General features: G+C 36.7%; 1 long non-coding RNA gene and 1 other non-coding gene across 2 annotated transcripts in view; one reads left to right on the forward strand and one right to left on the reverse strand.

Annotated features, from left to right (window-relative positions):
- The window catches only part of LOC147584235 (uncharacterized), an 82134-nt gene that overhangs the window by 2443 nt on the left and 53910 nt on the right, over nucleotides 1-25781 (reverse strand). The window lies entirely within an intron of this gene.
- Nucleotides 885-1043, forward strand: LOC112861906 (U1 spliceosomal RNA). Its single transcript, XR_003223778.1, has one exon. It is a non-coding gene; the product is annotated as a U1 spliceosomal RNA (small nuclear RNA).

The raw sequence follows: 25781 nt of genomic DNA on the forward strand, positions 1-25781 counted from the left end.
GATTCCTATAATAGAACAGGTATATTTCTGCCTCAGGTCCTTTGCACTTGCTTTTGTCCCTGTTGGGAATGCTCTGTCTTGGAAACTTGTATGGTTCTGCGGTTTCACTTTTTTTCAGGTCTTTACTCAAATGTCATGTTTGCAGAGAGGCCTTCCCTTGTTATTCTACTTCAAATGTAAGCATGCCTTTCTTCCCCTTCTGTACTTAATTTTGATTCTTAGCACTTTTCATTGTTTCACATTCTTGATTTTTACTTAATTACACCTTGTTTAATAGGCTTCATGAAGGTGGGATTAAAAACAATTTTTTTCACTCTAGCAGGCAACAATGTTATTCATTAGAATTTCTCCCAAACACTTTCAATAATATTCAAGATACATTACATAAATAATAAAGTAACAACAAAATTATTATTGTTTTTAAATGTTGAAACTGGGATTGTAGAAAGAGTTTTGAGGACATGTATTATAAAAAGCATGGTCGGGAAATGTGTTTCTTAAATGAGGTAAGGAGTTGAGGCAGAGATCAGCCATGCCATCTCTGTGAATTCCAGATCTGCATTGGGAGGCTGGATGTACATGGTTGGTGAGAGGGCTGTAAGTCATTGAAGGACTCAAAGATCTCCTTATATTTATATGTCTTTGAGACAGTAAGAAGGAATTAATTCTTGTCTGTTCTCCACTCTAAGCCATGACACTGAAAATCATATGGCAACATACATCATCACTCTCCTAACATCTCCAAACAATTCACCAATGATGTAACTATAAACTGTCAGCTTTGGAGAAATGTGTTTTAGACAACAATGGAAGTGTATGTGGAGAACATTATAATTACGTAACAACCGAACTAAAGAATTCTAACAGTGAAGAAGGTGAAGATAATAAACACTTGGCCGTGCAGATATCACGATCACAAAAGTGGTTCTCTCAGGGTGAGGCTCATCAATTGCACTTCAGGCTGTGCTGACCTCTGCAATTTCCCCAAATGTGGGAAACTTGACTGCATAATCTGTTAGTAGGAGACTACGTTTGTGCTCCTTAAGAAAACAAAAACAAAAACAAACAAAAAAACAGGTGAAGATAATAAAGTCAGTCTTATGAACTGCATGATTGATTCATCCATTTGTCAACACTGATTGAATCTGTCCTTTGTGCTAGGCACTGTTTGGCAGATAGGGATGCAAGATTAACAAAAAATAATGCTCATTGAAGATAAAGCTCACACTGTAATTAGCATCACAGGCAGGAAAATGAATAATTATTTCACTGTATAAAACACTATGACAGAGTTATACAAAAGATGCTATGGGAGGCAATGAGAAGAAAATGTCCGATCACAAAGTCTTTTGTTTGCAGAGATCCAGGATGCAACTTTGAGGAGAAAAGCAGTATACAAGGTTTTGTGCATATATTTATAGTAATAATAAATGTAAAAATAAATATAAGGAAGCATAAGGTTAAACTATTTTTTATTAGTCAAATTGATAGTTGAATTAAAGATGACGCAGCATTTTTATAGATGATTATGTGTTCAGCAGTTGAAAATCTGAATCTAAAGCTCAAGATAGATGTTGGGGCTAGAAAGCAGTATTTTGATGTAGATTTATAGGTGATAAAGTTATGGAAGTGAATATGATTACTCAGAGAACATAGAGGAAGATGATCCCATATCTATCTATCTATCTATCTATCTATCTATCTATCTATCTATCTATCGGATGGGTGGGGAAGAGAAGCCTGTGACAGAAATGGTGGGAAAATATCAAGGGAGTTGGAGCCAATCCAGGAGACCCATTTTAAATATCAAGGAGGAAAAAAATTGGAGAAGGAAATTTTCAATCCTATCAAATGCTTTGTAGCATCAAATGAAAAGACTGAAATGAAATATTACTAAAAGAAAATACTGCAGATAGCTTCTTTAATTGATGGGTAGATTCAAAGTTTTAAACTGGTTTTATTACTCTTTAGAATATTAGGCACCTTCATACCTACAAAAAGTAACTCAGGAACTAGAGAAAAAAAAAAAATCAAATATAAAGTTTCCATTGTAGTCTTTCCATTGTATCAGGAAACACATTACCTGGTTTTTATTAGTCCAATAAAAGCTATGGCTTTTTCAAAAATTCAGGTTTGGATAAAGTCCACATGATTTTTGGATTTTCAAAATCTATTCAATAAGACCATAAGGAGGGTATAGCATGGATCCAATTTTATGGTATCTATATGTTTTCTCCAGGTCACTTGTTTCTTGCCCTCTTCTTTCCTAATATTTCCTATAGAGTTTCTCTGTGGTTTTCAAAATCCCGCTAGCATATTTTTGTCATACCCAACATTCATCTTATTGTGGGCTTAGATATTTTTGGAAGATCAAATCACTGAGCCTAATAAAACACAGATAATGGCATTTTAAACTATGTGGTACATCCATTTCTTAATGAGTTTAGGGGCCACACTGTCTGGTAAATGGCAGAGCGGGCACTAAGGCAGATTTGGGCCGCTGGTGGGCATCAATGTGATTACTGGCTGGAAGAAATGTGGATGAGTTGGTCTATGTCTAATCCTTTTGTGGCTTCCTGTGTGACACACTGTAATGAAAACATCACCGCAAATTACAAGAATTGTCAAAATGGGCTACCAGAAGATTTTTTTTCACTCTAGAGTTTGCTGACCAAAAATGTACAGTGTGTTGTGTTATATCTGTATGCTGCTCTTACTTAGTAGATGTACACAAGAGCTGAGCAATTAAGGCGTGGTAAGAAATCTTTGAAGTCAATGGATTGGGGGTCTAGCAGATAAGTGTTTCATAAATGCAAATATAGAAATAGGTTGAAAGTCAAGTTTCACTCCTAGGGCTAAAACTCTTATTTGCTTTTGAATGTTAGGTATTCAGTTTATTAAAGACAGTTATAGTGTTTCTATACTTACTATTTGTGATTTTGGGTGATTTAACAGTTAAAAACACAAACTTTCTTCTATAAAACTATTTAATCATTTAGGTCCTTCTAGAAAATTTATATACAAATACATTAATTGTTTGCTTGGGCCATGCAATGTAGGTTAAAGTTCTTAGGAAAATTAAAAGATCGTAACCAATTCACTATTGAAACCACACAACTAGAGTAATAAGTGTTTTTTAGTGATTTTCTCACTTACTCCTCCCAAGAGCTTTAGAGATCTGTAGTACTATCTTCCCATTTTACAGATTAAGTATCAGAGACAGGCACACACAGGCAGCAAAGTCAATGTCACGGTTCAAACCCAGGGAGTCTGACTCCAGAGCTCATGACCTTGGCCACTCAACTAGTTTTTGCCTACCTATGCATACTTTGTGCTGCCATGTACTTTATCTCATTTGAGTTTCTCAGCAGTATGAGGCAGGTGTGGAAGGACAACTATTCCTACTTTGAAGAAGAAGTTCACAATTACATGACTTATGCAGTGTCTCATAAAAAAAAAAGGTGTGACAGATGACTAAATTCCAACTTTCTTAATTCTATTTTAGCCATTTGATATCCGTTAATCAACTCACTTCTTTTAGAGAAACTAGAATTTTTCCTGTAAAAAAACAATGAAATGTTCTATGTGCACTTTAAAAAATGTCATTAGCATTTCTCTAAAAGATAATAAAATATGAAAGCAAATCACACTTTTCTTTGATGCATTAATTCAACAGGTAGTTGTAAGGCAGTTTTGAAGGGCCAGAAATAGGGTTTTATAGGTAGTAGCTGAGGTCATCAGAGAAAATACATCAGGTATTGTGAAAGCACCATGTTATGGTCAGCAAGGAATGAAGCCCTCAAAAGATTTTGATGTATATAATTAAGAGTTTGAAATAGTTCAAGACTGTTGCCCTTTTTAAAATAGCTACTCTCCCCAAACCTAAAAGACCAAATGAATTAAGCACACACTTAATGAATGCTTCACATGTCCAGAACAGTAGGTAGAGGAGGTCAAAGATGACTGAGACTGAGCTCCAGCTTTCCAGGAAGGTCTTGTAAATAAGGAGTAGGCAACATGGCAATAGCTTTAATATGAGACAGAATGTGAGAAGTGCCATAAGAAAAGTAAAAAATACAATGGGGTTCAAGAAAGGGTGAGAGCACATCTGGTTGGGGGCAATCTAGAAAGCTTTGTAGGGAAACATGTTGTAGGATGGGCAGGGTTCTGGCACCGGAGAGAAATGTGTGCTGTGAGGCTAGTGGGAGCTTGCAATCCACAAACTGAGAAAGTAAATGGAAGTTTATATTTTTCCTTAATTTTTTGAAATCACACTTATTTTTAATGGTTCTCTGCAAAGAAGAGAAGCATATACTGTAATTGAATCTAAACACTTCTAATTGATAAGGCTTTTCTTCCAAGGAAGGTGCAGAATTGTGATCAAGATAATCTGAATGCCTGTCTTTTGCTGTAAGTAGGAACTTAAAAAAAAAAAAAAATGAGTGTCTAGGGGCACCTGGGTGGCTCAGTTGGTTAAGCGTCTGACTTCGGCTCAGGTCATGATCTCACAGTCTGTGAGTTCGAGCCCCGCGTCGGGCTCTGTGCTGACAGCTCAGAGCCTGGAGTCCGTTTCCGATTCTGTGTCTCCCTCTCTCTCTGCCGCTCCCCTGTTCATGCTCTGTCTCTCTCTGTCTCAAAAATAAATAAACGTTAAAAAAAAAAAATTAAAAAAAAAATGAGTGCCTAAGTAATTGGCCTTTCAAGAAAAAGTCACTGGTAAGTTAAAAATAGAGTTAGTAACATCTTTGGAATTTCTTCTACTTCTCCACTTCTTAGTACAAATGACAGAGATTATAAAAGCTTAATTTTGGAATTGAAACATGGATATTAGTGAAATGAGTAGAAAAGTGTTTTTGAATATAGTTGCAATCTACAACTTTTTATAGGTTTATTCTTAAATATGGGTCAGTGTACAAAGGTCCGCTGCTTTTCACAAATATCCAAAACCTATTTTCTACCTGATAAAAATCTCACAGTTCATCATGCTAGAATGTCTGAGATTCATTAGAACATACCAAATACATTCCACTTATCAAATGAATGAAAGTACCAGAAGGTTGCTATGCTGAACACAACCTATATAACAAACATGTGTGGCAACTCCCCATGGACCTACTGCATTACGGTGGTAACAAGAGTGAACTCAGTCCCTAAGCTAACAGTGTGAGACTCTTCCTTCTCTCAGGCCACAAAGCATTTCCTAGGAACAGTTACCCAAAAGTGTCCGAGTTATTAGCACCTAACTATGTTTTAGCTGATATAGGCACCATCACAGTACAAAATAAAAGAAATAGGAGGATGGAGAATCTGCAGTGAGTAAATGTAAATTTAAGAATGGCCAGATAGGTTTTACACAATATTGTCAGACTGATTTAGGTGAAGGCTGAAGCTGTTTTAGTGGACTCAAACTTCAATTCCTGAAAAGGAAGAATGGAATTTTCTTCTGAGAGAAAATAATGTTCTATTCACATGATTTAGGGCCCTTCTAATCTGTTTTTTTCTAGATTTGCTTTCAGGAATTTAGCGTACACTGAAAAAGAACTGATTATACGATGCTAATAGAACACTTAGAAATTCCTATGTTTAAATGGCTCAAGTTCATTATTTTAAGAGTTTAAGAAAATCATTTAAGGAGAATGTTAGGGTATTTTGTTGTTATTTACATATTCAGTCCCCGGTTTGCCTTTATTTAAAGACACACTTTATTCCTTAGAACAATCTTAGGTTTATAGCAAAATTGAGCAGCAAGTACAGAGCTCTCATATAGCCCTGTCCCCACACAGGCACTATCTCCCTCACTACAGACATTCCACACCAGAGTGGTGCATTTGTTACAATCAATGAACCTACACTGACACATCACTATCAACCAAAGTGTACAGTTTACATTAAGGTTCACTCCGGTGTTGTATATCCTATGGGTTTGAACAAATGTATAATGACATGTATCTATCACTGTAGTATCATTCAGAATTATTTCACCATCCTAAACATCCTCTGTGCTCTGTCTCTGTCCCTAACTCCTGGCAACTATAAATCTTTTTACTGTCTCCATAGTTTTGCCTTTTCCAGGACGTCATATGGTTGGTATTATACAGCATGCTGCCTTTTCAGATTCGCTTCTTTTACTTACTAATATGTATTTAAGTTTCTTCCGTATATTTTCATGACTTGATAGCTCATTTCTTTTTAGCACTTTTTAGCACTAATATTCCATTGTCTGGATATACCACAGTTTATCCATTAACCTACTGAAGGGCACCTTTGTTGCTTTCAAGTTTGGGCAATTATGAATAAAGCTGCTATAAACACCTGTGTGCAGGTTTTTGTGTGGACTTGTGTAAACACCAAGGGGCATGATTGTTGGATAGTATGGTAAGAGTATGTTTGTTCAGTTTTGTAAAGAAGCTGCCACATTATCTTCCAAAGTGGCTGTATCATTTTGCATTCCTACCAATAACGAATTAGAGTTCCTGTGCTCCATATGCTCATCATTTGGTGTTTTCACCTCTGGATTTTGTCTGCTCTGGTACAGTAGTATAGTTCTAATAAGATTTTGTCTAATAGTTTTAATTTGCATTTCTCTAAAGACATATGATGTGGAATTTTTTATATTCTTATTTGACATAGGTATATTTTCTTTGTTGAGGTCTTTATTTAGGTATTTTGCCTATTTTAAAAATCATGGGTTTTTTTGTTTGTTTGTTTTTGTCTTAATCACTGTTGAGTTTTAGAGTTCTTTGTATGCTTTGGATACCCATGATGAGGGACCCTAACTAAGGCAAGCTAAGCTCCAAGCACAAGCCAGCATTACTGCCCCCTCCCACCACCAAGGGTGGGATTTGTGTGACATTCCTTAGGCAATCCTGGCTGCCCAAAGACAAAGGAAAAGACAGAAAACAAAAGGTTAAACTGATAAGATCTCCATCAGTTTACAAATATCTTAGTAAATTACAAGAAAAAGGCAATCTTATCAATAGTCTAATCTCCAGAAACCTACAGACTCAGTTTCCTGGAGCTCCAACATCTCCCTCCCTTCCATACTGATATGAGGAACAAAGGCAAGAAGGAAATGGCAGGTAAAACTGAATTTCCTTATAAACTGCAGCCCAATGACAAATCCTTGAGGCAGGTAGAGTAAAAAAGTTTCTCCAGGAACTCCCTACTGTCTTAATGTTAATGCTTTGCTAGAGGGAAAAACAGCTTTAGCTTGACAACAGCTAAGCCTCCAGTAATGTGTAAATCTTTAGCAGATGAAAGTCTCTTTGGAAACTCCCTCTTGACTTTATCTCCCCAACAACCACCACGCCATAAAACGGTCACCCACCCACACTAGCAGTGCAGCTCTTCCTGCCCCCAGGTCCTGTCCCCGGGCTTTAATAAAATCACCTTTTTGCACCAATGACATCTTCAAGAATTCCTTCTTGGCAGGTTAGCTCCAGACCCCACAAACCCCACCATCACCCCAAAACCTCATCAACGATCCTTTATCAGATATACTTTTTGCAAATATTCTCTCCTAGTCTGTGGCTTTTGACATTATCTTTCACAGAGCATAAGTTTTTAATTTTAATGAAGTCCAGTTTATTGATCATTTCTTTCATGGATTATGCCTTTCCTGTTGTATCTAAAAAGGAATCACCATACCCAAGGCCATCTAGATTTTCTCCTAGGTTGTCATCTAGTTTTACAGTTTTGCATTTTACATCTAGTCTGTGAACCATTCCAGTTAATTTTTGTGAAGGGTATGAAGTCTGTGTCTACATTCATTTTTTTGCATGTGGATGTTTAGTTGTCCAGCACCATGTTGAAAAGACATGAAATTTATCCATTGTTCTCCTGCTGCTCCTTTGTCAAACATTAGTGGACTATATTTATATGGGTCTATTTCTGGGTTCTCTATTCTTTTTTTTTTTTTTTTTTTTTTTTTTTTTTTTTTTAAATTTTTTTTTTCAACGTTTTTTATTTATTTTTGGGACAGAGAGAGACAGAGCATGAACGGGGGAGGGGCAGAGAGAGAGGGAGACACAGAATCGGAAACAGGCTCCAGGCTCTGAGCCATCAGCCCAGAGCCTGACGCGGGGCTCGAACTCATGGACCGCGAGATCGTGACCTGGCCGAAGTCGGACGCTTAACCGACTGCGCCACCCAGGCGCCCCTCTGGGTTCTCTATTCTATTCCATTGATCTATGTATGTGTCTATTATTTTGCCATTATGGGGTAATTTTTTCTAATAGTATGCAAATTATAATTACTTGTTATAGATTATAATTACTTGTTATATATTTTAGATTTATGAAGATGAAAGAAAAAGCTCTTCTTACATGTTCTTCATGTCAAAATGTTTTAGTTATACGAATTTTTTTCAAGTCTCTGAGATAATAGTAGGAGAACCAAACTTAGTTCTCTTTCCAATGAGTTGTAAAATGGGATACTTGAATTTCCTGAAGAAAAAATTGGCATTTTGAGTCTTGGAAGGAGGCTTCCCTGCTAAGGAGGCTTTCCACTGCTAATTCTCAGACTCTGCACTGGATCCATTAACTTTCTCAAACTCCATCTACTCCAGCCTAGGGCACAGAAGGTTTCCTTGTCTAGGGGCTGGGGCTCTCAGGGTGAATCTGAATGTTAAGGAAACTATTCTGCTGGAAAGAAGGGGTGAGGTGGGTGAGGGGTGAGTTTCTTTACTCCTAATTCTTGCCCAAGGGCAGAATCAGGAGGGCAGAAGCAAGTGCTCAAACTTCTCTTCTTTCACTATCTTTTCTCTTTTTGCTCTCCCTTCCACTTAACTAAGGACTCCTTTGCCAATACACTCACTGCAAATGTCACGGTTCTATGATTTAAGTGTTCTTGAAACATCTTTTCAAAATACAGATTCTTAGGCCTCATTATCCAGAAGTTATGATTCCACAGGTATGAATGGGTTACAGAAATCTACCTTTTGAGCAGACTCCTGTCAGGTGTTCTAATGTGGATGGTTCCAGAATGCACTTTGAGGAATTTTGTCATAGAGGTAGTTTAGTACTAATAAATTAACTGCTACAGTGTTTTTTTTTTTAAGTACATAAAAATAGACAGAAAATATGAGCTAAATAGCATTTAAAATTCAAGATTTCACCAATTATAAATACAAATTATCAAATAAAATAGCTGTAATACTTCTGAGAGGTTACTACTTCTAAGATTCTCTGTCAGGAACAATGAATACACAAAGATGTGTATGCCCATTAATGTAAATAACAGATCCAGACTGTAATTAGGCTCATGAGAAGGTGCTACAAGTGGTGTTAACATTTACTGACAAAACTTGACCATGAATTTTCTTATTTGATATTGCTTATTCTCCCAAATTATGTTTTCTAAGTAAACACATCATTAATGGGCCTAAAACAGAAATTAAATTTTTAGACAGTTTGTTTCCAAGCACTGGTACTTTCTAGGACAGAATTTATGTTAAAGCAAACATTGATAGAACATGAGGGTGGAACTCATTTCACTAGTCCATGAGTTCATTTTGTGATTGTGAAATACTTTCTGATTTCATTTTTTTCTGTTTGTTTTGGTTAAAATTCCACACCACCTATGTCCAAATTATCTCAACATGCCTCTTTCCTTCTGATCTGTATGCGTTTAGCCAATGTGTATTTTCAACCTAATATAGGATCTAATTCTTCATTGAAATGGTACTCACCAGAAGCTTTTTTCATTCAACAATGTACTGTCTTTTCTTTGAAAATTTATTTTGAAAGCTGTTAAGAAAAATGTAGAGCTAAACTTTTTATGTGTCAAAATGAACACATTGAATATTCTCCATTTAAAAACATTATGATCTTTAGTATTTTTCTAGGAATATATAAAAAAAGTATCTCCACCAATGATTAAATATATAATTAAACCTATTTTGGTAATAGTTAGCTTAATTTTATTATTAGCCTTTCAAGAACAATATGAACAAAGCTTTTTATGATCTGTCCCTGGAAAACGACTGTCAGCTGTCAATTTTATCACAACTCAGATCTCTTTATGGGTGAAATCCAACATTAGTAACTCCTCCTTCATCTCATGAACTAAGATAATAGTTCTGAATGTAATAACTTGATTTATCCATTTAACAACCGTTTACTGAGAGCCTATCTTGGGCAGGGCATTGTTCTAGGCACTTCATGCAAATGAAGCCATTCGCATTTCCATCATTCAGTTCTAATAACTTTTTCTATTAAAAACATTTACAAGTGTGAAGCTTTCACACAATTAAAAAAAATACACAATGTGTTATTGTTGGAAGGGGAAAATAAAGTCTTCTCCTCATCTTACTGTGTTTGTATCCAACTCTGCAGGATTAATTATTTTTCTCAGGTATTCAAAAGCATACTTTTAAATAACCTGCCATGCACATACAAGAATACAAATATACCTATAGACACCTTTGTATACACTGTTTATAACAAAATGGAACAACACTAAAAGTACTGTTTAGCAACTTGCCTTTAAATTTCAGTAAACATAAAATGAGGATCTGCATATGCCAATCATCTCACTCTTACCAGTAGATAGCCTCCTATTACTGGACATTAACTTACCTAATTTTCTTCTTTTGCTATTTACAATAATATTATATCAGATGCAGGTCTGCATATAATCTGACACTCTTTTGCTAATACTTATGTAGGGTAAATCTTAAAAAATCTTAGAATTGTTAGGTCTATAACAGATACATATAAAAGTTTTAATATGTACTATCAAATGATATTTAAATTTTCTATCACTGTGTAACAAATTACCACAAATTTACCACAATACACATTTATTTTCTCACAGTTTCCAAGGACCAAGAGTCTGGCATGGTTTAGCTAAGTCCTTTGCTCAGGGTCTTACAAGGCTGCTATCAAAGCGTCAGATGGGTCTGGGGTCTCTTCCGAGGCTTGAGGCCTCTTCCAAATTCACATAGTTGTTGGCAGAATTCATTTCCTAGTAATTACAGAACTCACACTGGCTTGCTTCTTCAAGACCAGAGGAGAGATTCTCTATTTCTGACTCTGATATCTAGACCTTCTATTAAAGAGCTCCTGTTATTAGATCAGGTTGGCCTAGGATATCCCTTTTAAGTAACTTACAGCTGACTGAATAATCTTACCTGCAAGCCCCTTCACTTTTGCCATCTAATGCAATATAATGAAATCCCATAATTTTTGCCATATTCTATTGGTTAGAGCAAGTCAAGGTCTTACCACACTAAATGTGAGGGGCTATACAAAAGCATGGGCCACTGAAAGTCGTTTTAGAATTCTGTGTACCACAGTATTCAGTTTGTGTTCAATTCAAATTTGTATTCAGTTCAAAGTATTCAATTGAAAGTACCACACTAAGAGTGTCATAATAATTTATATTCTCCAAAAAGCAGAAACAGATCCATAAATGGTTTCCGTAAACCAGATCCCCATGGTCTCCAGAGGGGAGTGGCATGGGTGGCAAAATGGATGAAGGAGAATGGGAGATATAGGCTTCCAGTTATGGAATAAATAAGTCATGAGGATCAAAGGTATAGCACAAGGAAGATAGTCAATGGTATTGTAATAGGGTTTTGGTTTTATGGTAACAGATGGTAGGCAGACTTGCGGTGAACACAGCATAATATATAGACTTATTGAATCACTATGCTGGACACTTGAAACTGAGGTAACACTGTGTGTCAACTGTACTTTAATAAAGAAAAAAAAAATCTGAAACTTTTTTGAGGAGGGCTTTACCAGTCAAGGTTTAGTCAGGCAAGGAGAGGCCACTCTATGAATTCCATGAATCAGCAATTTTAGTATTTGGAATTAGAAGCTTTTATAACCACGGAAGGGCAAAGGAAACATCTAGATGGCTGCCAGAAATGATTTCTGGCTGTTGCAACAACATGGGTGGTTCTTTACAATTTGCCAGTAAATTGCTAAAATCTCTCAGGAATTTCTGGGAAGCACTGACCAACTACCTCAGTCAGCAGCAGGGAAATAGGTGGGTGTCTAGAGCTAGTCAAAATCTCACATCTGCACACACATCTGGCTGCAGCAACCTCTGGAGAATGATGGTCCTTCCCCCTCTCCAGCTTCCATAATCCAGTATGAGTATGTCTTATTAGCATGGTTCCTGGAACATGCAATGAAAGGGATTTGGAGAAAGGTAATTCCTGGTTTCTCATCTTGATGAAAGGAACTTTAAAAGGAGGCTTGGTGATGGTGAGCTAACACCAGACAATCTAGTGACTATTTCCCACATCTTTTTCAACATTAAAAGTGATCAGTCTTCTAAAATTTTGTCATTCAAATAAGTGTGAAAAATAGTTGTGTGTGGTTCGTTTTAACTTCCATTTCCTTGATTACCAGTAAGGTGAATCACCTGTTTGTTCTAGCATCTTAATCCAATCTGTTTAACAGTGGATATTTTATCTCTTAGAAGACACTGATATAAACTTGGGATGTTCAAACCTGTTTCTACATAAAGCATTCAGACTGCCCCCAGTTTCCCCAATCAACCACTGATTTAAAAGGAAAAGAAAATACAGCCAATTCTGGAAATCCAGCTTCATCTTTCAATTTCAGGGCTTTGTTAAAACTACTCTATCATAAAGAAAATACTTAAATACTGGCACATGCCCAAGGATCAGATGGCACAGATAACTCTAATGAGTTATATATAGGGAATAATTAAAGGGAAAATAACATTTTTAAATCAGTGCCTTAGTGTTAAACTTAGAAGATATCAATATTGATTGTTGTATTTTACACTTAAAAGCTCATTCGAATTTCCTCCTTTTCACTTCATATCTAGCAATAAACCATTGTTTCTAGACAAAAGTGGGTAACACACAAAAAAATGTTTTCTAGCCAGACCCCTATGTCATCAATAATTCAAAGGCTAAAAATGGGGCCTACTGGCAATCACTGCTATTTTAAAAAATCATTATGTTTAATTTCTACATGCTGTTTAGTCAAACTTGGAAAGCATATGCTAATATTTCTTTTACATAACATTTTTTGTTTCATATATAGTTTAGGCTCATTTTAGCTACTAAAATTATATGTTGTATCCTATCAAGCTTTGCTTTTATTTTAGAAATATCTATTATGGATTCAGTGTTTAATTTAATCAACAGAAAACTAGGTGAACAGCAAATAAATTGCATTTCTTGGCAATCCTGGAAATGATTGTTTTTCATTTTGTTCATTATTGAATGTGTTTTGTGTACTCTACAAAAATACTATCTCAATTACTATCCACTGAGCAAGAATTCAACCCATTATATCAATAAAATACAGTAATATTTTTAGAATGGTCCTGAGCAATTGATTGCATACGGTGGAGAACTGCTAACTATAGTAAGAAATAAACCCCTAAAGCTCAATGGCTAAAAACAATAGAAGTTAATTTTTACTCATGAAACAGTCTGATGCAGGTGTTTCTGATCTGCAGGCATCTTTCCCCCTGTATGGCGATTTAGGGAACTAGGTTTCTATTATCTTCTGTATATATAATCTTTGGAACATGAAACTTGTCCTCTGCATCTAGCTTGGAGTGGGAAATTCCCAGTAAAATCTTTCAATTGATTAAACTGCCTCTGGGAGAAGGCCAGACTAACTGTAAGGCACCTAGAAAAGCCATTTGGTTGGGCAAAATAACTCAAGGAAAAAAGGAGCTTTCCATAGGAAGATTCAGCTTTCCATAGGAAAGCCTGCAGTCTCAAGGAGTGCCCCTTCGATTGAAAGAGAAACATGGGCTGTGTGTGTGTGTGTGTGTGTGTGTGTGTGTGTTAGAGAGGGAGGGGATGGTGGTAGTAGTGGTGGTGCTAAGAATGGAAAAAAGAAACAGAAAGAAACACAAACAAAAAAAGGAAATGTGAGCACATATCTTGAACTATGGTCATTTCATCAAAGAAACATATCACTTTTTGGGGATAAAATCCTATTGTCAAAGATTCCATGAGCCTAGTCTAAAAGCCTATGATTGCTCAAGATTTAAAACAGGTCTTTGGATTCTCTCCTTCGTAAGTGCAGGTGACTGACAAATCTGTGCAGTCCACATGGGGCTTATTCTAATGATCACTTCAATAGCAACCAAAGAGGACACTGAAAAAGAAAAAAATCTCTTATAGGATAGAACTGGGAAGATCTTCCCAAGGTGTGAAATTAGGGCTTACTAAAGGAACATCCCCATACTCTTCACTGAAAAACCTCATAATATTTGCCTAGTAGGATTTCAGAATTGCTACAGGCCAGTGGGTTTTTTGTGTCTTACAACTATCCTATTTTCATTGTGGTTACTATTCCATCACTGTGCAATGAGTGGCTGTAGGACAGATGGATTCACATTTGAAAGTGATTTGGAGGTGACTACACATCCCTCACAGATAATGGACTTTGATGAGGATGCCAAGAGAGTGGGCCCTCTGGCTTTCTCCCGTGAGGAGGGCTTGAATGGGATCCATGTGTGGAAAGAAGGGAGCAAAGGAATGCTTGGTGCTCAGAAAGGCAGACTGACAAACATATTGATGTTCTCTCAATGTTCCATCTGCTTCCCCATGCTTCCCAGCCTGAGTCCCTGACTGTATGGAACAGAGTTCCCTGCAGAGTGCCAACTCAGGGCAGGGCAGGTAGCATGGAAGGTAAGGCATGGAATTGAGAGAAAAGACAAAAAGTAGAAAATCTGAACATGTTATGACACATTTTGCTTACATTAAAATTTACCTAGGAATAATACAGAATCCATCATCCATCTGATAGAAATGATAGTAGCTTACACTTACCGAGCATTCATGTATGCCAGCTTCTGTACCATTTAGTCATTATGCCCTGAGTTGGTAGTATTATTCCATTTTACAAATGAGGAAACTGACTTAGAGTGAAGTTAAGCAGCTTTTCAGTGGCACACAGCTAGTAAGTAAGTGGCAAAAATGATATAAATGACCTCAAGCAGATTTATAAATCAAGCAGAAGGCAAAGTGAGAAAAGGTTCAAAAACCAAGGGTAGAGTACCAGAAAGCTCTGTTGTTAACATAATTGATGTGTTTGCCAGAAGGGGCAAAGTTAAGGGTCAAGAAGCACTAGAGACTGGTTATTACCAATTCAATTTTTGTGGAATTTTCTAACTGGGTGACAGTTATCAGTTATACGAAGGGATGTGTTTGTTTTGTTTTGTTTTGTTTTGTTTTGTTTTTTAGAGAGAGAGAGAGAGAGAGCGTGCATGAGCTGAGAGGGGGCCAGGGGAGAGGGGAAAGGGGAGAGGGGAGAGGGGAGCGAGAGAGAGAGAATCCCAGGCAGGCTCCATGCTCAGAATGGAACCTGACACAGGGCTTGATCCCATGACCCTTGGGATCAAGACCTGAGCAGAAACCAAGAGTTGGACACTCAACTGACTGAGCTACCCGGGTACCCCTGAAGGTGGATTTTATGATAAAATTTACCTAGACCTATTTTTTCCCTTTCTCTCTTTTTATATCTCAATTATGAACACATGTGAAATGTTTACTTGAAATACATAATAGGCATTTTATAAGTCAAATTTCAAATTCCAGACTAGTATAACACTACATAAAATTAGGACAGGACTTCAAATTGTACTTAAAAAAAAACATTGTATGCATAAGATATGTTATTCTTTGAAACAGACTCTTTAAAGTTCCCCTAAATATAACATTTTTTAAAGGAAAAAGTGAACAAAATACAGTAGTTTATCTTAAACTGCTATTGTTTGGTAATTTTTTTGCTTTGAGTGTTATACATTATTTTTGAAACTGATTTGTTCTTGGTGCTACCAAACTATAAATGCCATCAGGAATGAGGTATTATTGTGGCTACATTTTGTTATAAGAACTTCCAAATTTAAATGTGTCATGGGTGATATTTCCTTTTTCACTAGATACTTAATTTGGTGTCAGAACCCTTCTTTTATTTATTTATTTTTTAATTGCAATAGAAGTCACCCATTGCTCTGGATTCTTTTCCTTATTTTAAAATTTCAAATTCTACTATTCACATTACTAGAAATTTAAAATATAAGAAAAGTAAATAAACTACAATAACACTGTGGTCAAGTTAACTTTTGTCTGATCCTTTCCATTAAAAATATTCATAATTTTAAAAATATATGCCACCTCTAAAAACATATATACACATAATTTATGCTGCCGCTATATTATTAATTTTCTTCTCATTTTCCCAATGAAAGATGATGCACACATTAAAAACAGAACCTAACCTAAAAGATATGGCTACGATAAACATTTGAGTTTGGAGTCCTTCCTTAAAGCACCCTAAACTTCATAAGAGATGCCCTATAGTGTCAGACACAGATTCTCTTGTGATGGATGAAAACATTTCTATCCTTTTAGTTATCATGAGAAGTTGTTCACTCTAAGATTCACGTTCAAAACTCACAGTGCCAACTAAGATTAACACCTATTTTAGTTCAAACAAATACCTCTTGTTCCAGAAATGACTTCACTGATGTGACCTAATAGGTATATCATGCCCAGTGGAGTAATCTTATCTTAGTATGGTTTTTTCTACATTTCTCATCACTGTTGCACAAGGGTTGACTTGTATAATATTAATAATGTTTTCAAAATCTATGCAACAATGTAATGAACTCAGAGAAGGCTGCACTGGCATAAAAAGTGCTGAACAGGCACACTCCAATTAACACGGGAATCTTTTGCGATTCACATCAGTACTTCAAAAGCAAATTATATGCGTCATTATTTTGCATTGTATTCCCTGGGATAAATCTAACAATATTAATGAAATATCCAAGGAATGAGCTAAAATTCTAAAGGACAAATAAAATGTCATCTTGCCTCTCTGTATATACATTTGTTGCATCTACCCATGGAAATTGTGGCTCTAATGAGTGAATTCTGAAAAAAGAATTCCACAGTTGGATTTTGAGCCTGAAATTACACTTAGTGTTACATGACTGTTAACCCTCATAAAAAATACGAGGTTGGGGAGCCTGGGTGTCGCAGTCGGTTAAGCGTCCGACTTCAGCCAGGTCACGATCTCGCGGTCTGTGAGTTCGAGCACCGCGTCGGGCTCTGGGCTGATGGCTCAGAGCCTGGAGCCTGTTTCCGATTCTGTGTCTCCCTCTCTCTCTGCCCCTCCCCCGTTCATGCTCTGTCTCTCTCTGTCCCCAAAATAAATAAACGTTGAAAAAAAAAATTAAAAAAAAAATACGAGGTTAAAATTATCCCTCTGACCATTCTAGAAATATATTTTTAGGTTTCCTATAGCTTTTAAATAATCATATATAAAATGAATATTAAAGAGAAAAGATCTTGATTAGTTTAAAAAAATTAACTGTAAAGCTCATTAAAAAATAGTGCCCTTTTAAAATATCTTATTATTGGATATATAATAATTTTTAATTTTTCTTATTATTTTAAATAATTCAACAGGAGATAATATAGGTAAGCTTGATGAACAAAAGATCACGATGTGTTTCATTTATCTAATCAAGACAAATGAATAAAATATGAGTTTACTCAAGTAAACACCCCAGGTAGACTGCAAACTTTAGCTGTAAATAGGTTTTTAAAAAGTGAATTCAAGAAGGGGCGCCTGGGTGGCTCAATACATGAAGCATCTGACTCTTGATTTTGGCTCAGGTCATGATCTCACAGGTCATGAGATCACGTTTGGGATTCTCTCTCTCCCTCTCTCTCTGTCCCTCCCTGCTCATGCTCTCACTCTGTCAAAATTAATGAGTAAACATTAAAAAAGGGGAACGGAATGTTACAGTAGAGATAGCCTGGGGCCATTAACTGCTTGAATGATCAGCACTAAAAATAATAAAACAAAAAGATTTATTCATTGTGCCTAGAATATTAAAAAATATTTGGTGACACAGCAAAGTAATATTAAGCTTGTGAGCAGGTGTCTGATTATTAATTTTATCAACATTTAAAAATATATTTTTTTGACCATGAAAAGATACATATTTAAAATGATGCCATAATCTTTTCAATGTCTGCCTTCACTTCATGAGAATGAGATCTAGCTGTGACTCCACAGATAGGGGTTGACCCTCCCAGAGGGTCAGGCTTCCAAGGTATGAAGCTTGTGATCAATGCTTCAGCACACTCTATTAAGAAAACGATTATTAAGAACACTGGCTGGAATGGGCATTTTCGCGGAATTTATTATAGATAACATTGTATTTCTGGTGGCATTACACGGGATGAAAGCTCCATTAACCTGTTAAGCACAGAGGGTATAAAAATGCTAATAAGTAGAAAATCACAAAGACTGGGAGGAAAGATTTTACTGCAGTGCTGTGTTCTAAATGGATGAGAGAAATTCAGAAAGCTGTTTGTACATGGAGCTAGGTCTTAATCTCTTTGTCATAGAAAGGGAGGGACTTTCTGAAAATGGACACCTGCTTAATCTCCTCCCTCCTCAGGAAGCCCTCTGGCAGCAGAACAAGTTATGTGACTCCAGAGTGGGCATGTAGATGTGGACCTTGGCTACACTTCCCTGCACATATTGCTCTCTGCAGAAGTCTATGCAGTCGTATGGTTGTCCCTGGGTGGCCATCTGTGGCCATTCTGCAGCATGTCAGTACTCACAGAGTGCCTCAGATGTTATTCTAGAGAACTGGCAGTTTCGTTTCCATTCATGCCCTTTGGGAGGTGAATGTGTAGAGTGTGTAATAGAGACAAGGACTGGCCCTCAGCAAAGGTGCAGGAGACATCAACCTATGTGGTGATATCTGAGGGGAAAGAAGCACTCGCAAATGGCCAGTCTTGCTTCAAAGGTGCCATGAAGAATGAGAACGAATGAATATGGTCTCTAGGTGGGCTGATGTGGAAAGGCAAATTCCATTGGCTGATTTCAGGGCAGCCAGAAATGTTCACTGATCCCAAATCTCTCACTTTTTTCACAGTCCTTGTTCCTGAAATCAAGTGTTCATTCCAGGGAATAAGGCTTTGCCCTTTCTAGGAATATTAGTACACAACTTATTGCAGTGAGGGCGAAGGTTTTTATATTAATTATCACTTTTTTTCATGAAAGACAGGAATTTGAAAGAAAAACAACTTGAGAGGGTGAGGATAGAAGAAAATAATGCTTCCATTTGTTTCCATTCATTTATTCAGTCATTCATTAGCTAGCTAACAAATGCTAGCTTTTGTGCAGGAGATACACAGATTAAGGCCGTTGCTGACCTCAAGTTCTTACCATACAAAAGAGGTACTAATAAAAGGTATCTGAATAATAATTCAAGACAAAAATACTATTAGTAGTATTACTTAACGGTTGCCTCAAACAGGTCCAGTATCAAATTGTTTACTACCACCAAGGACGCTTTAAAAATAGTTATAAATACCATGCCTATTATGTGGTAACCACTATCCTAAGAGTTTTCCTTGGGTTATCTAGCTCACTGAACTCTCACAACAGCTTTAGGAGATAGCTCTGTTTTACTAGCTCTATTTTACAAAGAGGTTAAATAACTTTTCCAAGGTCACACCTCTAGTGAGACAGTGGGCATCTGAGCCATGCCCAAACAAAATTCTCTTGACATCAAAGCAGAAATCGAAAGAACAAAATGATTGGAGTACTTGCCTGAGAAGACCTAACAGCTGATGCTTTCAAAGTACTTGAATATTTGACTGCATTAAACTATTCTCTCCTAAATTAGAATCTTATTTATATTCTTAACCAAAGGCCCCCTAGAGAATCCTTTTGTTGAGGTCAGTTTGATCAATCTAGTGGGATACACTTCATTGAGGTCACCCAAGACCTCTTTGTCCAAGTGGAAGGGTTCATCTTTTGCATTAAAAACATAAGTCTATTTGGTGATATTTGAAAGAAATAAGACACTTCTCAATTTCCTTCCGTGTCTCTTATTTTTTCCTCTCCATTTTCCTGTCTATAGTACCGGATTCTTTTTTCTTTCTAGAATTGTTACTCTTGAGTAGGGTATTGTTTTAAAGTCTCCAATAAATGGTTTTAATGTATATCTATTGCCTTTCTGTGCTCTGAATCTATTTCTGATAATAGCACCTTGTTTTGTTTTTGGGGAAGCACAAAAACAAACCCCAGGGGAAAAAAGAAAACTTCCAGTTGAGGTAGTTTTGGGTGGGTCAAACTCATTTCCTATGGGTCTATGATCCAGACCTAGACAAACTGTTACATTTTTAGGTTACCCAGGCCAAGCTAATGGCACTCAAGGCTGGGTTTCTCATCAAAACTTGTGGAAAAAGGAAAATTTTTCCTTGGTATTTACAGAGTAGGAGGTGAGATTGTAGCTACTGGTGGTCATCCTGACACTATGTCAGAAGAACCTCTAAGAAAATAAAGATGACAGAGGAAAGTAGAAGCCAGGGATGGTAAGAGAAAATTTTCTGACAACATTGCTAGACCACCTAAATCCAGCTCTACCTAGAAAATGTCTATAATTTTCCAGTTAACATGTCAAAAATTCTCTTTCTTTGTGTAGGCCAATTTGCATTGCTTTGTTTTGTTTTGTTTTGTTTGGTCTTGTAACATAAAATGTCCTGACTGATAACAATGATCACAGCTTTTTGCAAATACAGCACCTGAGACCATTAGAAGCCATTAGCAAAGAAAGGTTCAGATTTGCTAAAATGTACTAAGAGAGTGGTTGGCCAAGAGCACAGGAGGATCTGTATATTTTCTTAACAAAGATGGAGTAGTGGAAAAATCTCCAGATCATGGACTTCTGATCAGAGCAAGCAGGACCTAGAATGAACAGGGGTAGTCCTACACTTAGACTACAATGTAAATTCTAAGAGAGCAGGAGCTTCATTTTACCATTTTACTCATAGCTGTATTCCCATCACCAAGCACAATGTATGGCATTGAGTGGGAAGTCAGTAGATCACTGATGAACAAACAGATGAGGACATGATGCTGAGTGAGACACTGAAAAGTTCCTTCACTTCATCAGGCTAGATGATCTGACTACCCTGGTTACTGAGAAGAACAGAAGCCAGGTTTAATCTTCAAACAATGTAGCAACTTTGTAGCTAGATTGAGTGGACCACATCAGGGAGGCTGGAGGGCTCAGTGGTTAGAACGCTTAAAGCCAAGCAGAAAATTTGGACCTAGGCAACATAATTTACTTGCTCTAGGATCTTAGGCAACCTAATTTAATTTTCCAGAGACTTAATTTCCTCAACTGTAAGACTGGAAGTATAATATCTCATGCATTGTTATGGAGATTAAATGTGGTAATGAACATAAAATCTTAGCACACTGTCTGGCATGTAGGAAGGGCTGCTATCATTTTTTCTTGTTTTATTGTTATTCACATCTTCATAATTATTATTACTAAGAGTCATAACAGTAGAGTGGAAAAAACTGTAGACATTATGAAAATACCTTTCCTCTATTCCTGATCCTTTGAAAACATTTCAAACTTCTATTTCTAATCTTGGTCAACTGAGATCTCCTAAGGATTGTCTTTTCTGTAAAAAATACTTGTGGAGAAATGCGGTTACACATAAAGGCACTTGGTAAATTGCAAAGCATAAAAAGAGTCCAAGACAGTATTATTTTCTCCTACTTTTGTAATATGTGCTTTTTGGTATTTGTTATTGGGCTCACTTGACCTTGGCTCTCAAACTGAAGTATTCATAAGACATACCAAGGAACTTTAAAGAGTGCAGTTTCCTGGGCCTCATCCTATGAGATTCTAATTCAATAGGTCCGAGGTGGGTGATGAGGCTGCATTTTTAACAAGCTTTTCTGTTAATGCCCATGCAGGTGAACTGTGGACATCTTTCAGGAAGTTCCACTCTGTGATGTGTAACTAATTTGAAAGCTGCCATGAGCGCTCTGGAATTCTAGATCCTGTTTGGTCCTGAAGCAGTGGTTGGTGAAAGGCTACTATGAGCACTGTGGCCCACTGTGCATCATCATTTCTATTTGTAGCTGAGTGGAACTGGCAGCAGGCACAAGCTGGCAGCGGCTTGCAACACACTCCTTGTCAAAGCACATACTGTTTCTGCAGCTGGCATCTATTCCCTGTACATCCCAATTATAACAGTATTACTGAGTCTTGTGACAGTCACACATTTCATCACCTTAGGGGACTGGGCAGAGCAGGTCTGCCATAGCATGGGTGCCCTGCTCCCTCCTTTCCTCATATTCGTCATTGCTTAGGAATCTTGTTGGTCTCGTTTGGCACCGAGCGTCTGCTGCTCCTAACCGGGGATGTTTGGAGCCCAGACCAGGTCAGGGATTCTGTACAAGCTGCAGGTTGTAGAGAGTCTACCTGCTGTAAAACACTCATTTTTTGAAGCATTTTTACTATTAAAGTTTTCACTATTACAATGATCACCATGTTTTTGCCCTCCTTTGCTGGGCCTGTATGCCTCAGCAAACCATTCCTACCCCTGGATGCACACGGCTGGCTCTCTATAATTTGACAGAACTATAGGGTACATTTCACTCTACCTGCATAATGGAGAGTTTTGACTCCTGCACAGCTTTTCCTCTTAAGGGAAGTAAAGTGACTTAATAAAATTGATGTTGTACTACTGTATGAAACATACTGTTGACATATGATACATATTCAAAACGCCTCTCCTTAGTAACCTGGTTAAAAAAAAAAAAAGAGTAGCAAGTTGATCCACAAAGAAACACCTGTTGAGAGTATCCATCATTTGGATTATTACTGGCAGTATGTTATATCGAAAGGTTACAATTAAGCAAGATATCAAAATAAATAAGCTTTCTTCCTTTTATTTTATAAAGCTATCCTGACATGTATGTGGGATCAATAAATGTTCCTGATAACACCTTCTCTGTTAGATCAGTGTAACAGCTTTTAACCAAGTAGTTAAAAGCTACTTGGTATCAGCTGACAAAAAAAATGATTGCTGATGTTAAAATCTGGCTGAATATAATCGATATAAATAAGAAGAAAGACTGGCAAATGTAAATATTGATGGTAAATGTAGTTGTAGCCACCTTGGAAACACAAGGAATCTTAAGCTATACAAGTTTGTAGTAGAATATCTCTCATAAAAAAATATTAGCAATGGTCCTAGAATGTAAGAAAATGCAGAAGTTAATAAAAGAACTACTTTGAGTGTTCTGCCCTCTATAATTTAAAAGAAATAGGTGGAGTTTGGAAGAGAAAGAGAAAATGGTCGTGGACTTTATAAGAATAGAAACCCAAACGTATGTGTTGAAGTTCAGAAAATGAGGGTTCTTTAGCTTTACAAGAGACAGCCAGGATCTGATATCAATTTAGTAATGGCCTTCAAAAACTGGATGTAAAAAATTAATACAGAAGGTGATCAATTTTTGCCCCCATTAAATTTTAGCAAGAGCAAAGGGAAATGTGCCTTAATATAGAATCTGATAGATTTAGATTTGAAGTTGATGTTTCTAGGAGAAGAACAATTCCTGAAGGATGGAATTACGAGAGAGAGAGAGAGCTTTAAAAGACAACACGATCTATATTGTTTGTTAGGATGGTTTTTGAGGGGCTGTGGCTAACGTTGGAAAGGTCACAGTGCTTTTCAAGGTTCCTCAACCCTAGAATTCTATGATTAAGCCTAGTTTGTAGCATGGTACCCAGGAGGAACAAGCAATTGCTGTGAGAGAAGTTCTTAGAATTGCCTCAAACTCAAAGGTTAAAAGAAATGACAGGGAAGTTTTCAGTTTAACTTGGAGCACATAAGCTAGAGCTGAAGGAAGGCTAGTGACATGTCCTGATCTGAGATAAATTTCCTGTTGGAGAAGTGCCACACAGACTGTGCAAGAGTGGCATGGTTGAAAATATCAATTAGAACAGTCACAACCTAGGAAGTTGGTAAGTCAATGCTCATCCTAATTTTTATCCATGATGATGAACAGTCATTTTTTTGAATGCCACAGGCACCAACAATTTCCTTATGCTTTTAAAACACTGATGGAATTATCTTTTCCCTAAAGTTGATTTTTTTTTATTGTGGTAAAATACACATAGAATAAAATTTACCATTTTAACAATTTTTCAGTGTACGCTTCAGTGGCATTAGATGCATTCACACTGCTGTGCCACCATCACCACTGTACCTCTCCAAAACTTTTTCATATTCCCTAGCTGGAACTCTGTACCCATCAAACAATAATTTCCCACCTCACTTCCAATCAAGTGACTTTTCTAATTAATCGTATTAACAAACTGTTGATTAGCGGGTATGTAGTTTTGTCAAGAGGAGAAATCTATGGTTCTCCTATCTTAGGGAAAGAAACTGTGAAGCGCTTATTACCATCTGAAGGATATGATCATTCATGGCTAAAAGTTCTAAAACTGGAAGAAGAAAATCTACTGCAATTAAAAAAAAAGCAAACTTAAGAACAGAAAGCATTTGAAACCAAGGGGTGACTCTCTCCATCCCCCAAATTTGTACATATCTGAATATTCAGCCTTTGGTTGGAAATACCTTCTCATCTATAACTATACTGCTATTAGACTGTAGTTGTAATATAGTTGATGATTGGGCTTACATTAGTAAATCATTGGCTCACAGATGACAAGAAGGTAATGAATTTTACATTACAGAAACACATCTTCAGACTGCTGTGCCTTCCAAGTGGTTATGTTTTGGACTTCTAATGACCATAGTTTAGTAACAGACTCAAAACATAAGTAACTTTTAGGGAGATGATTTAACATTCTAGATTTAACTTTATCTGCCGTAAAATGTTTGTTGTTTATGTTTGTAAAAAACACCAGTGCTATATTTATCTTTGTTTATTGGCTATAAAATCAAAACAAAACTGGCTCCATGAACATATACAACTGTCTGTAGGATGCACACAAAAATGACTGAAAAACTGGTATGGTTATTTAACTAGGTAAAGTTGGGCCTATGTCAAATTTCATTCTTTAAAAAAAGTTCTCTCTCTTCTCACTAGCTGTTGATATTTTCTCTTAAGATGTTTTGTTCTGCAATTTCACTATGCTGTGCCTAGGTTGGGGCTATTTTTATTTACATGTTTTGCATTTTAAATCTTGGAAAACCTCAGTTATTATCTCTTTAAATATAATGTATCTTCCATTTCTGTTTGGTTGACCACATCAATCTATATTTCAGTGCTGCATTCTGAGTGGTTGCTTATTTCAAGCTTTTAATTAACTGAATCTATGTTAATAAGGAGGTTTTTAAAAAATTCAATAAATACTTTTGTATTAAATTTCTCACTGGTTGTATTTTTTATTTATCCGTTCTCGATTTGATTATGCCCATTTGGGTTTCATTCTTACTTTTTCACTTTTTATTATTTTCTTAAGGTTTATTTATTTCTCTGTGTGTGTGTGTGTGTGTGTGAGAGAGAGAGAGAGAGAGAGAGAGAGAGAAAGAAAGAGATTGCAAGTGGGGAAGGGACAGAGAGAGACAGGGACAGAAGATCCGAAGCAGGCTCTGCTATGACAGCAGTGAGCCTTATGGCAGGCTCAAACTCACCAACCACCAGATCATGACCTGAACCCAAGTCAGACTCTCAATTGACTGAACCACCCAGGTGCTCTGACTTTTTCACTTTAAAGATAAAACTATTCTTATAAGAAACTCAAAGTCTTTTTATTACAGTTATTTTGAAATTAAAAAAAAAAATTCCCACTCATTGCTAGTGATAATTCCTATGGCTTTGGGATAATCACTCCTAAATTTATCATGAGTAAACTGTCCTCTCATGCCTTCTCCAGCCTCCCAAACTCATTACTGCTTGCCCTCTAATTTGGGGGTGGTTTTGCCTCCCTGAGATCCTTCACACTGAGCTAGCTGGTGA

The sequence above is a fragment of the Puma concolor genome, chromosome A1, assembly GCF_028749965.1.
Source record: "Puma concolor isolate L17-30 chromosome A1, mPumCon1.1.hap2, whole genome shotgun sequence".
NCBI classification, from domain to species: Eukaryota; Metazoa; Chordata; class Mammalia; order Carnivora; family Felidae; genus Puma; species Puma concolor.